Raw genomic sequence first — 14,485 nt, 5'->3', positions numbered from 1 at the left:
AGAAAACTTACAGCACTACTGATGGTCAATATTACAAGTACATATATGATTTTGCTGGGCCCCTGATGCTTTTAACTCTTTTACTTAATGAATATTCTCTCTTTTACAAACCATTGCTCAAAATAATGGTCTAGATCAATCTCCACTTCCTCCATCCTGAAATTAAATTCAAATATTCAGATTTCTGCCTTACTCCTCTACTAACACTATACTCTCAAAGGCCACAAGTGAACTCTTAATTAATTCCATTACTAAAAACTTATCTGGAAGTCACTACCCATAAGAGACTTGTATTTTTATAAAATCTCAAGAAACGTGAGAACTGCATGTACATAACAGGGATAAAATCCTCAAGATGTTCTTTTTATAAAATTTATTTTAATTTTTCTTTCAATTTTATTGAGATATAACTGACATGCAGCACTATTTAAGTATAAGGTGTACAGCATAATGATTTGACCTTCCTACATAATGAAACGATTACCACAATAAGTTTAATGAACAAGTTTTTCTTCATTCTCACAATATTATATATACACTACCAAATGTAAAATAGATAACTAGTGGGAAGCAGCTGCATAGCACAGGGAGATCAGGTGCGTGCTTTGTGACCACCTAGAGGGGTGGGATAGGGAGGGTGGGAGGGAGACGCAAGAGGGAGGAGATGGGATATATGTATAGCTGATTCACTTTGTTATAAAGCAGAAACTAACACACCATTGTAAAGCAATTATACTCCAATAAAGATGTTAAAAAAAGTCTTATACAGAAAAAGGTTAATCCATCACTGAACCTCTACTTACCTAACTCTATTAATCTAAATTATTTTGGATGATGATAGCTGGATTATAAAAATGAAATATATTGCTAACATTTTTTGAGCTCTTTCCAAATACAAGGCATTGTATTTATTACTTTACAAGCTGTATCCTGTTTAATCTTTAAAACAACTCTCTGGGGACTTCCCTGGTGGTGCAGTGGTTAAGAATCCGCCTGCCAATGCAGGGGACACGGGTTCGAACTCTGGTCTGGGAAGATCCCACATGCCGTGGAGCAACTAAGCCCGTGCACCACAACTACTGAGCCTGTGCTCTAGAGCCCACGAGCCACAACTATAGAGTCCACAAGCCACAACTACTGAAGCCGGCACACCTAGAGCCCATGCTCCGCAACAACAGAAGCCACTGCAATGAGAAGCCCGCGTACTGCAACGAAGAGTAGCCCCTGCTCACCGTAACTAGAGAAAGCCCACGCGTAGCAACGAAGACCCAACACAGCCAAAAATAAATAAAAGTAAATAAATTAAAACAACAACGACAAAAAAGCAACTCTCTGTGGTAAATATTATCTCTATTTTATTGGTATGGAAACTGAAGCACAAATAAATTATTTAATTATTCAGGGTACACAATAAGGAGCACAGTCAGGACTTGAACCAGGTGTTTTTTTTTCTCTTTATTTTGAGGTAATATTGGTTTATAAAATTATATGTTTCATGTGTACAACCTTATACTTCCACTTCTGTATACACTACAGTGTGCTTACCACCAAAAATTTAGTTTCCATCTGTCACCATACAGTTGATTCCCTTTATCCATTTTGCCCTCCCTCTGTCCCCTCCTTCTGGTAACCACTACTCTGTTCTCTGTATCTACATGTTTGTTTTGTTTAGTTCATTTTTCTGGTTTTTTGTTTCTCTGTCTTTTATATTCCACATAGGAGTGAAATCATGTTGTATTTGTCTTCCTCTGACTTATTTCACTTACCATATACCCTCAAGGTCCATCCATGTTATCACAAATGGCAAGACTTCATCTTTTTATTTTATGGCTGAGTGGTATTCCATTGTATATATATATGCTATGCCACATCTTCTTTATCCATTCATCCACTTATGGGCACTTAAGTTATTTCTATAGCTTGGCTACTGTAAAATAATGCTGTAATGAACATAAGGGTGCATATATTTTTTTGAACTAGTATTTTTGTATTCTTTGGTTAAATACTCAGAAATGGGATAACTGGATCCTATGGTAGTCCTATTCTTAATTTTCTGAGGAATCGCCATACTGTTTTCCAAAGTGGCTACACCAATTTACATTCCCACCAACTGTGTATTAGACAGTATACTCTTTTGACATTGGTCTTAGCGATATCTTTCTAGATATATCTTCTCTGGCAAGGGAAACAAAAGCAAAAATACATCAATGGGACTACATCAAACTAAAAAGCTTCTGCACACCAAAGGAAACCATCAACAAAATGAAAATGCAGCCTACTGAATGTGAGAAGATATTTGCAAATCATATATTCAATAAGGGGTTAATATCCAAAATATATAAAGAACGCATATAACTCAACAACAACAAAAAACTGATAAAAAATTAGCAGAGAAGCTGAATAGACATTTTTTCAAAGAAGACACAGATGTCCAACTGGCACTTGAAAAGATGCTGAACTGAGGTGTTTCTGACCTATGTTTATAATAATATTTCCCAAAGTGTAACTCACCACTGGCATCAAAATTCCTTGGTGAGACTGGTAAAGATACAACTTTTTTAAAACTAGGCTGCATTCAAGATCTACTAATCAAGAATATCACTAGATGGGGCCTAGAAATACGTTTTCCAGGAGATTCTTATGCACATCAAAATTAATTAATGGCATTTTTCTCTGAAGAAAGACTGGTTAAATAAAAAATCTGGACAACATAAAAAATTGGACATTTCTTATCAAAAGAATTTTTTTTCTGTATTTAGGTCTATTTATTCCATTATATTCGCAAAAGCTTTCTCAGGAAGGTTTTCTTTAGCTGTTCCTGTAGCTGTTTTTCTCTTTTTAAATTTTATTTTGGAGTATAGTTGATTAACAATGTTGTGTTAGTTTCAGGTTTACAGCAAAGTGATTCAGTTATACATACACATGCATCTATTCTTTTTCAAATTCTTTTCCCATTTAGGTTATTACAGAATACTGAGCAGAGTTCCCTGTGCTATACAGTAGGTCCTGGTGGGTTATCTATTTTATTTTTAATTTTTAAATTTTTTTTATATTTTTATACAGCAGGTTCTTATTAGTCATCCATTTTATACACATCAGTGTATACATGTCAATCCCAATCGCCCAATTCATCACACCCCCACCCCCACCCCCGCTGCTTCCCCCCTTGGTGTCCATACGTTTGTTCTCTACATCTGTGTCTCAATTTCTGCCCTGCAAGCCAATTCACCTGTACCATTTTTCTAGGTTCCACATATATGTGCTAATATACGATATTTGTTTTTCTCTTTCTGACTTACTTCACTCTGTATGACGGTCTCTAGATCCAACCACGTCGCAACAAATGACCCAATTTCGTTCCTTTTTATGGCTGAGTAATATTCCACTGTATATATGTACCACATCATCTTTATCCATTCGTCTGTCAATGGGCATTTAGGTTGCTTCCACGACCTGGCTATTGTAAACAGTGCTGCAATAAACATTGGGGTGCATGTGTCTTTTTGAATTATGGTTTTCTCTGGGTATATGCCCAGTAGTGGGATTGCTGGGTCATATGGTCATTCTATTTTTAGTTTTTTAAGGAACCTCCATACTGTTCTTCATAGTGGCTGTATCAATTTACATTCCCACCAACAGTGCAAGATGGTTCCCTTTTCTCCACACCCTCTCCAGCATTTGTTGTTTGTAGATTTTCTGATGATGCCCATTCTAACTGGTGTGAGGTGATACCTCATTGTAGTTTTGTTTGTTTGTTTTTTATAAATTTATTTATTTATTTAATTTATTTTTGGCTGCTTTGGGTCTTTGTTGCTGTGCGTGGGTTTTCTCTAGTTGCGGCGAGCGGGGGCTACTCTTTGTTGCCATGCACGGGCTTCTCATTGTGGTGGCTTCTCTTGTTGCGGAGCACAGGCTCTAGGCGTGTGGGCTTCAGTAGTTGTGGCTCGCGGGCTCTAGAGTGCAGGCTCAGGAGTTGTGGCGCCTGGGCTTAGTTGCTCCGCGGCATGTGGGATCTTCCCAGACTAGGGCTTGAACTCATGTCCCCTGCATTGGCAGGTGGATTCTTAACCATTGCACCACCAGGGAAGCCTACCTCACTGTAAATTTTTTTTTTTTTTTTTTTTTTGGTGCGTGGGCCTCTCACTGCTGTGGCCTCTCCCATTGCGGAGCACAGGCTCTGGACGCGCTGGCTCAGTGGCCATGGCTCACGGGCCCAGCCGCTCTGTGGCACGTGGGATCCTCCCGGACCGGGGCACAAACCCGTGTCCCCTGCATCAGCAGGCGGACTCTCAACCACTGCGCCACCAGGGAAGCCCCTCACTGTAGTTTTGATTTGCATTTCTCTAATAATCAGTGATGTTGAGCAGCTTTTCATGTGCTGTCTTCTTTGGAGAAATGTCTATTTAGGTCTTCTGCCCATTTTTGGATTGGGTTGTTTGTTTTTTTAAATATTGAGCTGCATGAGCTATTTATATATTTTGAAGATTAATCCTTTGTCCATTGATTCGATTGCAAATATTTTCTCCCATTCTGAGGGTTGTCTTTTCGTATTGTTTATGGTTTCCTTTGCTGTGCAAAAGCTTTTAGGTTTAATTAGGTCCCATTTGTTTATTTTAGTTTTTATTTTCATTACACTAGGAGTCAGCTCAAAAAAGATATTGCTACAATTTATGTCAAAGAGTGTTCTGCCTATGTTTTCCTCTAAGAGTTTTATAGTACCCAGTCTTACGTTTAGGTCTTTAATCCATTTTGAGTTTATTTTTGTATATGGTGTTGGAGAATGTCCTAATTTCATTTTTTTATATGTTGCTGTCCAGTTTTCCCAGCACCATTTATTGAAGAGACTATCTTTCCTCCACTGTATAGTTTTGCCTCCTCTTCATAGATTAATCGACTATAAGTATGTGGTTTATTTCTGGGCTTTCTATCCTGTTCCATTGACCTATATTTCTGTTTTTGTGCTAGTACTATACTGCTTTGATGACTTTACCTTTGTAGTATAGTCTGAAGTCTGGGAGACTGATTCCTCCAGCTCTGTTTTTCTTTCTCACGATTGTTTTGGGGCTTCCCTGGTGGCGCAGTGGTTGAGAGTCCGCTTGCCGATGCAGGGGACGCGGGTTCGTGCCCAGGTCCGGGAAGATCCCACATGCCGTGGAGCGGCTGGGCCCGTGAGCCATGGCCACTGGGCCTGCGCGTCCGGAGCCTGTGCTCCGCAACGGGAGAGGCCACGACAGTGAGAGGCCCAGGTACCACAAAAAAAAAAAAAAAAAAAAGATTGCTTTGGCTATTCAGGGTCTTTTGTGTCTCCATACAAATTTTAAGATTTTTTGATTCTAGTTCTGTGAAAAATGCTATTGGTAATTTGATAGGGATTGCACTGAATCTGTAGATTGCCTTGGATAGTATAATCATTTTGACAATATCGATTCTTCCAATCCAAGTACGTGGTATATATTTCCATCTGTTTATGCCACCTTTGATTTCTTTCATCAGCTTCTTATAGCTTTCAGACTACATGTCTTTTGTCTCCTTAGGTAGGTTTATTGGTTCTTGCCCTCTTGTGGGCAGGGCCGTGCTCAGGAAGACTTTAAGCAGCCTGACTGCTGGTGGGTGGGGCTACGTTCCTGCCCTGTTGGTTGTATGGCCTAGTGTGTCCCAGCACTAGAACCTATGGGCTGTTGGGTGGGGCTAGGTCTTGGGGAGGAAATGCGACCTCCAGGAGGGCGCATGGTAATAAGTACTTGCCAGAACTGCTGCTGCCAGTGTCTCTGTCCCTGCAGTGAGCTACAGCCACCCCCCGCCTTGGCGGGAAACACTCCAACACTAGCAGGTAGGTCTGGCCCAGTCTCTTATGAGGTTACTGCTTTTTTTCCCTGGCTCCTGGTGCATGAGACCTTGTGTGTGCCCTCCAAGAGTGGAATTTCTGTTTCCCCCAGTCCTGTGGAATTCCTGCGATCAAAACCCACTGGTCTTCAAAGCCAGATTCTCCTCCCGTTGCCAGACCCCCAGGCTGGGAAGCCTGACGTGGGGCTCAGGACTTCCACTCCTGTGGGAGAACTTCTGAGGTATAATTATTTTCCAGTTTGTGGGTCGCCCACCAGGAAGGTTTAGAATTTGATTTTATCGTGATTGTGCCCTTCCTACCATCTTGTTGTGGCATATTCTTTGTCTTTGGATGTACGGTATCTTTTTTGGTAGGTTCCAGCATTTTTTGTTAATGGTTGTTCAGCAGTTAGTTGTGATTTTGATGTTTTTGTAAGAAGGCGTGAGTTCACATCCTTCTACTCTGCTTTCTTGTCAGACAATGCATATTCAAGTAGTCCCTGTAGCTGGTTTTAAATGGAAAATTTTTTTTCTTATTGTGGCAAAATATATATAAGATTTGCCATTTTCACCATTTTAAAGTGCACAATTCAGTGGTACTAGTTACATTCACATCGTACAACCATCACTACTATCTATTTTCAAAACTATTCTATTACCACAAACAGAAACTCTGTAACATTAAGCAATAACCCTTAGCCTCTGGTAATCTCTGATCTACTTTCTGTCTCTTTGAAGTTGTCTATTCTAGATATTGCATATAATTGGAATTGTATAATGTTTGTCCTTTTGCATTTGGCTTATTTCACTTACAATATGCTTTCAAGGTTCATTGTGTTTGTAGCATGTATCAGAACCTCATTGCTTTTTATGACTGAATAATTTTTGTACATGGTGTAGAATTTTGATAGGCATTACACTGAATCTGTAGATCACTTTGGGTAGAGGTATTGACATCTTAACAAATTAAATCTTCTGCCCATGAACACAGGCTGTCTTTCCATTTATTTAGGTCTTCTTTAATTTCTCTCAGCAATACTTTGCAGTTTCCAGTGTACAAGTCTTTCACCTCTTTGGTTAAACTTATTCCTAGGTATTTTATTCTTTTAAATGCTACTGTAAATAGAATTGCCTCCTTCATTTCCTTTTCAAACTGTTTACTGCAGGTGTATAGAAACACAATTGATTTTTGTGTGTTGATCATATACCCTGTAATTTTGCTGAATTTGTTTATTAATACTAGCAGTTTCTTGTGCATTCTTCGGGAGTCTCTCTCTATAGGATCATGTCATCTGCAAATAGAGATAGTTTTATTTCTTCTTTTCCAGTTGGATGCCTTTTCATTCTTTTTCTTATCTAATTGCTCTGGCTAGAATTTTCAGTAAAATATTGAATACCAGTGGGGAAAGTGACCATGGTTGTCTTGTTACTGATGTTTGGAGGAAAGTTTTCATTCTTTCCTTTCAAGAATTTTAAACAGTTGAAAATAAAAGTAAATACTGGTTTACCTCTTAGTCTTTGATCACCTACAGAATATAGGCATAACTATATCTTCATCCTAAGCTTTTGATAAACATTTTCAACTAACTTACCCCCAGAGACCCTCATTTAAGCAGAAAATGATCCATAAGTCAGTATTCTTGCTCTTTGATTAAATACTTAAAATACAGTAAAGAGAAAATTAGAATTCTGAAATGTGTTTACTTGCCACAATTAAATTGTACAGATAAAAAACAAAACCCATTTCTGGTGTAACATTACTTTTAAAAAGGTCTTATTTGGATTAGTATAGAAATAAAAGTTACTCTTCTGCCTATAAGAGAATAAACCAGTGATTAAAAATACACTTTATACAGCAGGAGGGATCCTTGTGGTGACAGGACTATTCTGTATCTTGACTGTGGTGGTGGATACGTGAACCTACTTATGTGATAAAATTGCATAGAACATATACACACATATACAAATGAATATGTATTGTAAAATTTAGAAAACTGAATAAAGATTGGTGCATTGTATCAACATCAATTTCCTGGTTCTGATATTGTACTACAGCTTTGGAAGATGTTATCATGTCAGGAAAGTGGGAAAAGGGTACACATGATCTATGTTTTACTTCTCAAAATGACAAACCTACAATTATATGAAAACAAACTTTATAGAAGGACAGTCACCATTACTGCATTTTTGTAGCAGTGCCAGCAGCAGCAAAAATTTGCAAAGAGGAAGAAAAACCAATGGCAGTGAATTATATATTTTCCTTTTAGAGAATAAAGAATATAGAAGTTCACATGAAATATTAATGTGTAGGTATTTGTTTAATTTATAAACAAATTTTACTGACATATTGAGCTTTATTGACATGTCACTAATTGCTTGTTTTCTGGGAAAAAAAAAATTACCTAAAACATGGAACTATATTTTCCTGCTGGAGAATTCTTACATTTAAAACTTGCCAAGTCGATTAACAGGCAGTGATTTCAGGACATATTTGTAAGTGGAAAGAGCGAAGTATGAAAGAGTATAAATTGTATGCCATCTTTGTATAAGAAGAGAAATGAGATAAAATAGATGAAATGGCTTAATTTTATAAAAATAAACATATGAAAGGTAAACCAGAAACTAATTAATTTGGTTACTTATAGGGACTACACAGAAGGAATGCAGCAGGGAATAGTAACACATCTCTATGTATACTTTTTTGTAAAGTTTTGACTTTTGGAACCATATCAGTTGTTTTACACAGTCAAAAAACAAAAATAAAAAAGGATGAGAAAAAAATATCAAAATTGCATATAAACATCAACAAGCTAACCTAACTACTTCAAATGACTGACTAATTCTTCATATGGAGAACTAATCCAAGTAGTTCTGAACACAGTAATTTGACTACCTTCAAACTAAAGACAAAAAAGAATGCAAATAAAAATGCTTTTGCAGGTTTGTTTTTAGCAGTGCAGGAATTTTGAAACCATTTTGTATATACTGTAGGAATAAGCAAGTGTGCAAATGGACTGCTGCTAATAGAAGCCAGAGATCTACTGTTTGAAAAGGAGTGCAAATATGGAAAGGGGGAAGGCAAGGAAAGACACTATATCACTATGAACTCATGACTTTCAAAAAGGCCAGCTAACAGAAAGAATGATGGGATTAGAAAATCACTGCTATGCAACCGTCTTAGTAATTAATACTGGCTCAGTAAATTGCCTTCCCCAATGTGGGTGGGCATCATACAATCCACTGAGGGTCTGAATAGAAGAAAAAGCAGAGGAAGGGAGGATGGGTTCCCTGCTTGCCTGCTTTAGCTGGGATATTGCTCTTCTGCCCTTGAACTGAGATTTTACACCACTGGCTTCCCTGGTCGTCAGGCCTTTAGTCTTAGACTGAAATTATACCACTGGCTTTCCTGGACCTCCAGCTTGCTGATGGTACATGGTAGGACTTAACCTCCATAATTGTATGAGTCAATTCCTCATAATAAATCTATCTATATAGGTAATTGTATATATAATTCATTATTAATCTATTATTAATTAATAATTATTACATCAGTAATAATTTTTATTGTTATTATTATATTACTATATGTATGTATATTTGCTATTGGTTCTGTTTCTCTGGAAAACCACAACCTAATGCAATTGCCAAAACAAAACATAAAATGTTATAATCATTTAAAATTGATCTAAAAATACAAAATGTTCAGTTTAATTTCAGGTTTTAAAAAATCCAAGTCTTTGGAATGGTTTTACAAAATAATAAAACAAATCTAAACAAATGGAATAAATAAAGAGCTTATTACTAAAGCTAATAAAACAGCTCTATTGACTAGGTCTGAGTAATTTTATGATGGGTGGAAAAAAACAATCAGAAACACATAATTTTTATACATTGTAAGATATCTTGGCTTGTACTTAAATTCATTAATTCTAACACCAAGTCATGGAGTGATATATATAAATAACAGGGATCTTTAGAAACAAATATTGAGGGAAATTAAATAAATACTGGCAAATTCCTAAGTGACCCATAACAAAGTTTCTTGCTCCTCCCTTGCTACTTGAAAGCTCACTGCTATGGGAGCTACTGTGTATATGTATAACTGAATCACTCTGTTGTACTAACACAACATTATTAATCAACTATACTCCAATATAAAATAAAAAGTTAAAAAAAAATGTCAAGCTGTAAGCAGATTGATGGGTTCAGAAGAAAAAAGGAAAAACACTATGAAAACTTAGGATAGCTTGAGTGGAGCTGATTCAGGGGAAAGCAACAAGTAAGTCTGGTTTGCTTACATGGTATCACTACTGTCCAAAAATACTTTCTCATTTCCTGTCTACTTTTACTTCTAAGTTTGTTATACTTCATACAACTGTATCAGAGATTAATTTGGTTTAGCAGGTAACTGCTTTCAAACACAAGATTATATGTGATTCAAAAATTGTTACTTGCCACTTGCTTTCTATATACCCCTTTGTACAGTTTGAGTTCTTATTATGTACATCTACTGTCTCTTTCAAAATATATTAAATGAGTTAAACAAAAAAATAATGCTTCTCACTTAATATCTAGTTGAGATTGGTTTCACCAAGGAAATTGGAACTTTGGTTAGAGGAAGGAGGAATGGTAATTGACAACAAAAATATCTGTGGGATAGGGCACATGAAAATATTTGGAACTGGGGGGAGTATGGCTAGGGAAAGCAGCTATAAAAACAGATAAAGGGGTACAGGTGATAGATGAAGCTGTCAAAGAAGGACACCTCTTTGAGAAAACTCTTCCCTTTGTCCCTACTGTACTCTAAGTGGCACTCTCCATATCTTTTTATCTAGACTACTACTGATTAATACTATACTTCACCTACATTATGAAAAAAATAGACTTGTAGCCCTGACTTGAGGTTATAACCACAAATAACAACACAATTTGTATGGAAAATGCATTCTAAGGTTCACTCAAATGATTTAAAAAACACTCAGACCCAAGATTGAACCAGAAAGAAATAGAAAATATGAACAGACCAATCACAACTACTGAAATTGAAACAGTAATTTAAAAACTACCAAAAAACAAAATCCAGGATCAGATGGCTTCATAGGCAAATTCTACCAAACATCTGGACAAGAGTTAAAACTGACCCTTTTGAAACCATTCAAAAAATTGCAGAGGAAGGAACACTTCTGAACTCATTCTATGAAGTCAATGTAACTCTGATACCAAAACCAGACAAACATATCACAAAAAAAGAAAATTACATGCCAATACACACATGTAAATATCTTCAACAAAATATGAACAAACCAAATCCAATGATACATTAAAAGGATCATACATCATGATCAAGTGGAATTTATCCCAGGGATGCAAGGATTTTTCAATATCAGCAAATCAATCAACATGAAACACCACATTAACAAATGAATAATAAAAAGCATGTGATCGGGCTTCCCTGGTGGCGCAGTGGTTGAGAGTCCGCCTGCCGATGCAGGGGACACGGGTTCGTGTCCCGGTCCGGGAAGATCCCACATGCCGCGGAGCGGCTGGGCCCGTGAGCCATGGCTGCTGAGCCTGCGCGTCCGGAGCCTGTGCTCCACAATGGGAGAGGCCACAACAGTGAGAGGCCCACGTACCGCCAAAAAAAAAAAAAAAAGCATGTGATCATCTCAATAGATGCAGAAAAAGCTTTTGATAAAATTCAACATCCATTTATGATAAAAACTCTCCAGAAAGCGGGCGTAGAGGGAATATACCTCAACATAATACAGGCCACATATGACAAACCCACAGCTAAAATCATACTCAACAGTGAAAAGCTGGAAGCATTTCCTCTAAGATCAGGAACAAGACAAGGATGCCCTCTCTTGCCACTTTTATTCAACATAATTTTGGAAGTCCTAGCCACAGCAATCAGAGAAGAAAAACAAATAAAAGTAATCCAAATTGGAAATGAAGTAAAAGAAGTAAAACTGTCACTGTTTACAGATGACATGATACTATACCTAGAAAATCCTAAAGATGCCACCATAAAACTACTAGAGTTCATCAATAAATTGGTAAAGTTGCAGGACACAAAATTAATATACAGAAATTTGTTGCATTTCTATATACTAACAATGAAAGAGAAATTAAACAATCCCATTTACCAGCATATCCAACAGAATAAAATACCTAGGAATAAACCTACCAAAGGAGGAAAAAGACCTGTACTCCAAAAACAATAAGACCCTGATGAAAGAAACCGAAGATGACACAAACAGAAACACATACCATACACCTGGATTGGAAGACTCAATATTGCTAAAATGACCATACTACCCAAGGAAATCTACAGATTCAGAGCAATCCCTATCAAATTACCAATAGCATTTTTCACAGAACTAGAACAAGTAATTTAAAAATTTGTATGGAAACACAAAAGACCCTGAAGAGCCAAAACAATCCTGAGAAAGAATGGAGCTGGAGGAAGCAGGCTCCCTGACTTCAGGCTATACTGTAAAGCTACAGTCATCAAAACAGTATAGTACTGGCACAAAAACAGACACATAGATCAATGGAACAGGAGAGACCAGAAATAAACCCACGCCCTTATGATCAATTAATCTACAACAAAGGAGGCAAGAATATACAATGGAGAAAAGACAGTTTCTTCAATGAGTGGTGATGAGAAAACCGAACAACTACATGTAAAAAGATGAAATTAGGACATTCTCTAACACTATATACAAAACTAAAATGTATTAAAGATCTAAATGTAAGACTGGATACTATAAAACTCACAGAGGAAAACACAGGCAGAACACTCTTTGACATAAATTGCAGCAGTATCTTTTTCAAGCTGACTCCTAGTGTAATGGTAATAAAAACTAAATTAAACAAATGGGACCTAATTAAACCTAAAAGCTTTTGCACAGCAAAGGAAACCATAAGCAATACGAAAAGACAACCCACAGAATGGGAGAAAATATTTGCAAACAATGCGACCAACAAGGGTTAGTCTCCAAAATTTGCAAAGAGCTCATGTGGCTCAATAACAGAAAAACAAACAACCCAATCAAAAAATGGGCAGAAGACTTAAATAGACATTTCTCCAAAGAAGACATACAGATGACGAAGAGGCACATGAAAAGATGCTCAACATCGCTAATTACTAGAGAAATGCACATCAAAACTACAATGAGAAAGCACCTCACACTGGTCAGAATGGCCATCATCAGAAAGTCTACAAATAATAAATGCTGGAGAGGGTGTGGAGAAAAGGGAACACTCCTACACTGTTGGTGGGAATGTAAAGTGGTACAGCTGCTATGGAGAACAGTACGGAGGTTCCTTAAAAAACTAAAGATGGAGCTACCATATGATCTAGCAATCTCACTCCTGGACATATATACAGATAAAAACATGGTTTGAAAGGATACATGCGCCCCAATGTTCATTGCAGTGCTATTTACAATAGCCAAGACACCAAAGCAACCTAAATGTCCATTGACAGATGAATGGATAAACAAGGTGTGGTGTATATACACAATGGGATATTACTCAGCCATAAAAAGAATGAAATAATGCCATTTGCAGCAACATGAAAGGACCTAGAGATGATACTAAGTAAAGTAAGTCAGACAGAGAAATACAAATATCATTATGATATGACTTATATGTGGAATCTAAAAAAACATGATACAAATGAACTTGCTTACAAAACAGAAACAGACTCACAGACATAGAAAACAAACTTATGGATACCAAGGGAAAAGTGGGGGGAAGGGAGGGATAAATTAGCAGTTTGGGATTAACAGATTCACATTACTCAATATAAAATAAACAACAAGGGCCTACTGTATAGCACAGGGAACTATATTCAATATCTTGTAATAACCTATAGGTTGTAATAACATATATATATACACATACACACACACACACACACACACACATATGTATATAAAATTGAATTGCTTTGCTGTACACCTGAAACTAACACAACATTGTAAATCAACTATACTTCGATTTAAATAAATAAATAACATTTCGAAACATAACCCATAACCCATTTCTAAGTTAGAGTAGATATATTAACTTATAACATGAGACCATAAGCTCCCAATGGGTAGATGTTTCATTTTCCTCATCTTTACCCTCCATCCATCATATTGTATGGCACACAGAAGATACAGCTGGAAAGGTAAATGAGCTGAACATATGAAGTACTTTAAAACTTGAACCCCCTGTTCTGCTTATTTCAATTTTTCCAGCCTCAGTGGATAGATCTAAATATTCTTCCCAGAATACATAGGCAGTAGCTTTTTACACATAATGACTTCATTCAAGGCACCTTTGACAGGCCAATATGAAAATAACTGATGGCCGATAAGCCTTCTAGGTTCCTCTAGATTCCTTACTCTGCTGGCTTCACTGTGTTCCTAGCTCTTGAACCAGCAATTATGTTCCAAGACAATGTATTACTTGTCCATCCATGTAAATCCAAAGAGGGTGTTTCCCTCAGTTTTACACTAAGCTAGTCTCTTAAGCATAGGCTGGGGAAACTGGGCTAAATGGGTATTAAAATAAAGGTATCATATATCACCATCATATGAACATGGCAAAACACATCATAAATAAAGAATTTTACTTCTTTAAGAAAAAATACTTCTACTCAGGTATA

The 14,485-nt window shown here is 36.9% G+C and overlaps 1 protein-coding gene across 1 annotated transcript in view; it reads right to left on the bottom strand.

Annotated features, from left to right (window-relative positions):
• Nucleotides 1-14,485, bottom strand: part of ITGB3BP (integrin subunit beta 3 binding protein) — an 87,301-nt gene that overhangs the window by 18,513 nt on the left and 54,303 nt on the right. The gene's annotated exons all lie outside the window — the stretch shown is intronic.

This window comes from Leucopleurus acutus (assembly GCF_964270905.1).
Source record: "Leucopleurus acutus genome assembly, chromosome: 2".
Taxonomy (NCBI): domain Eukaryota; kingdom Metazoa; phylum Chordata; class Mammalia; order Artiodactyla; family Delphinidae; genus Leucopleurus; species Leucopleurus acutus.
Note: the sequence above shows the minus strand (reverse complement) of the source record. Positions and strands in the feature narration are given on the sequence as shown.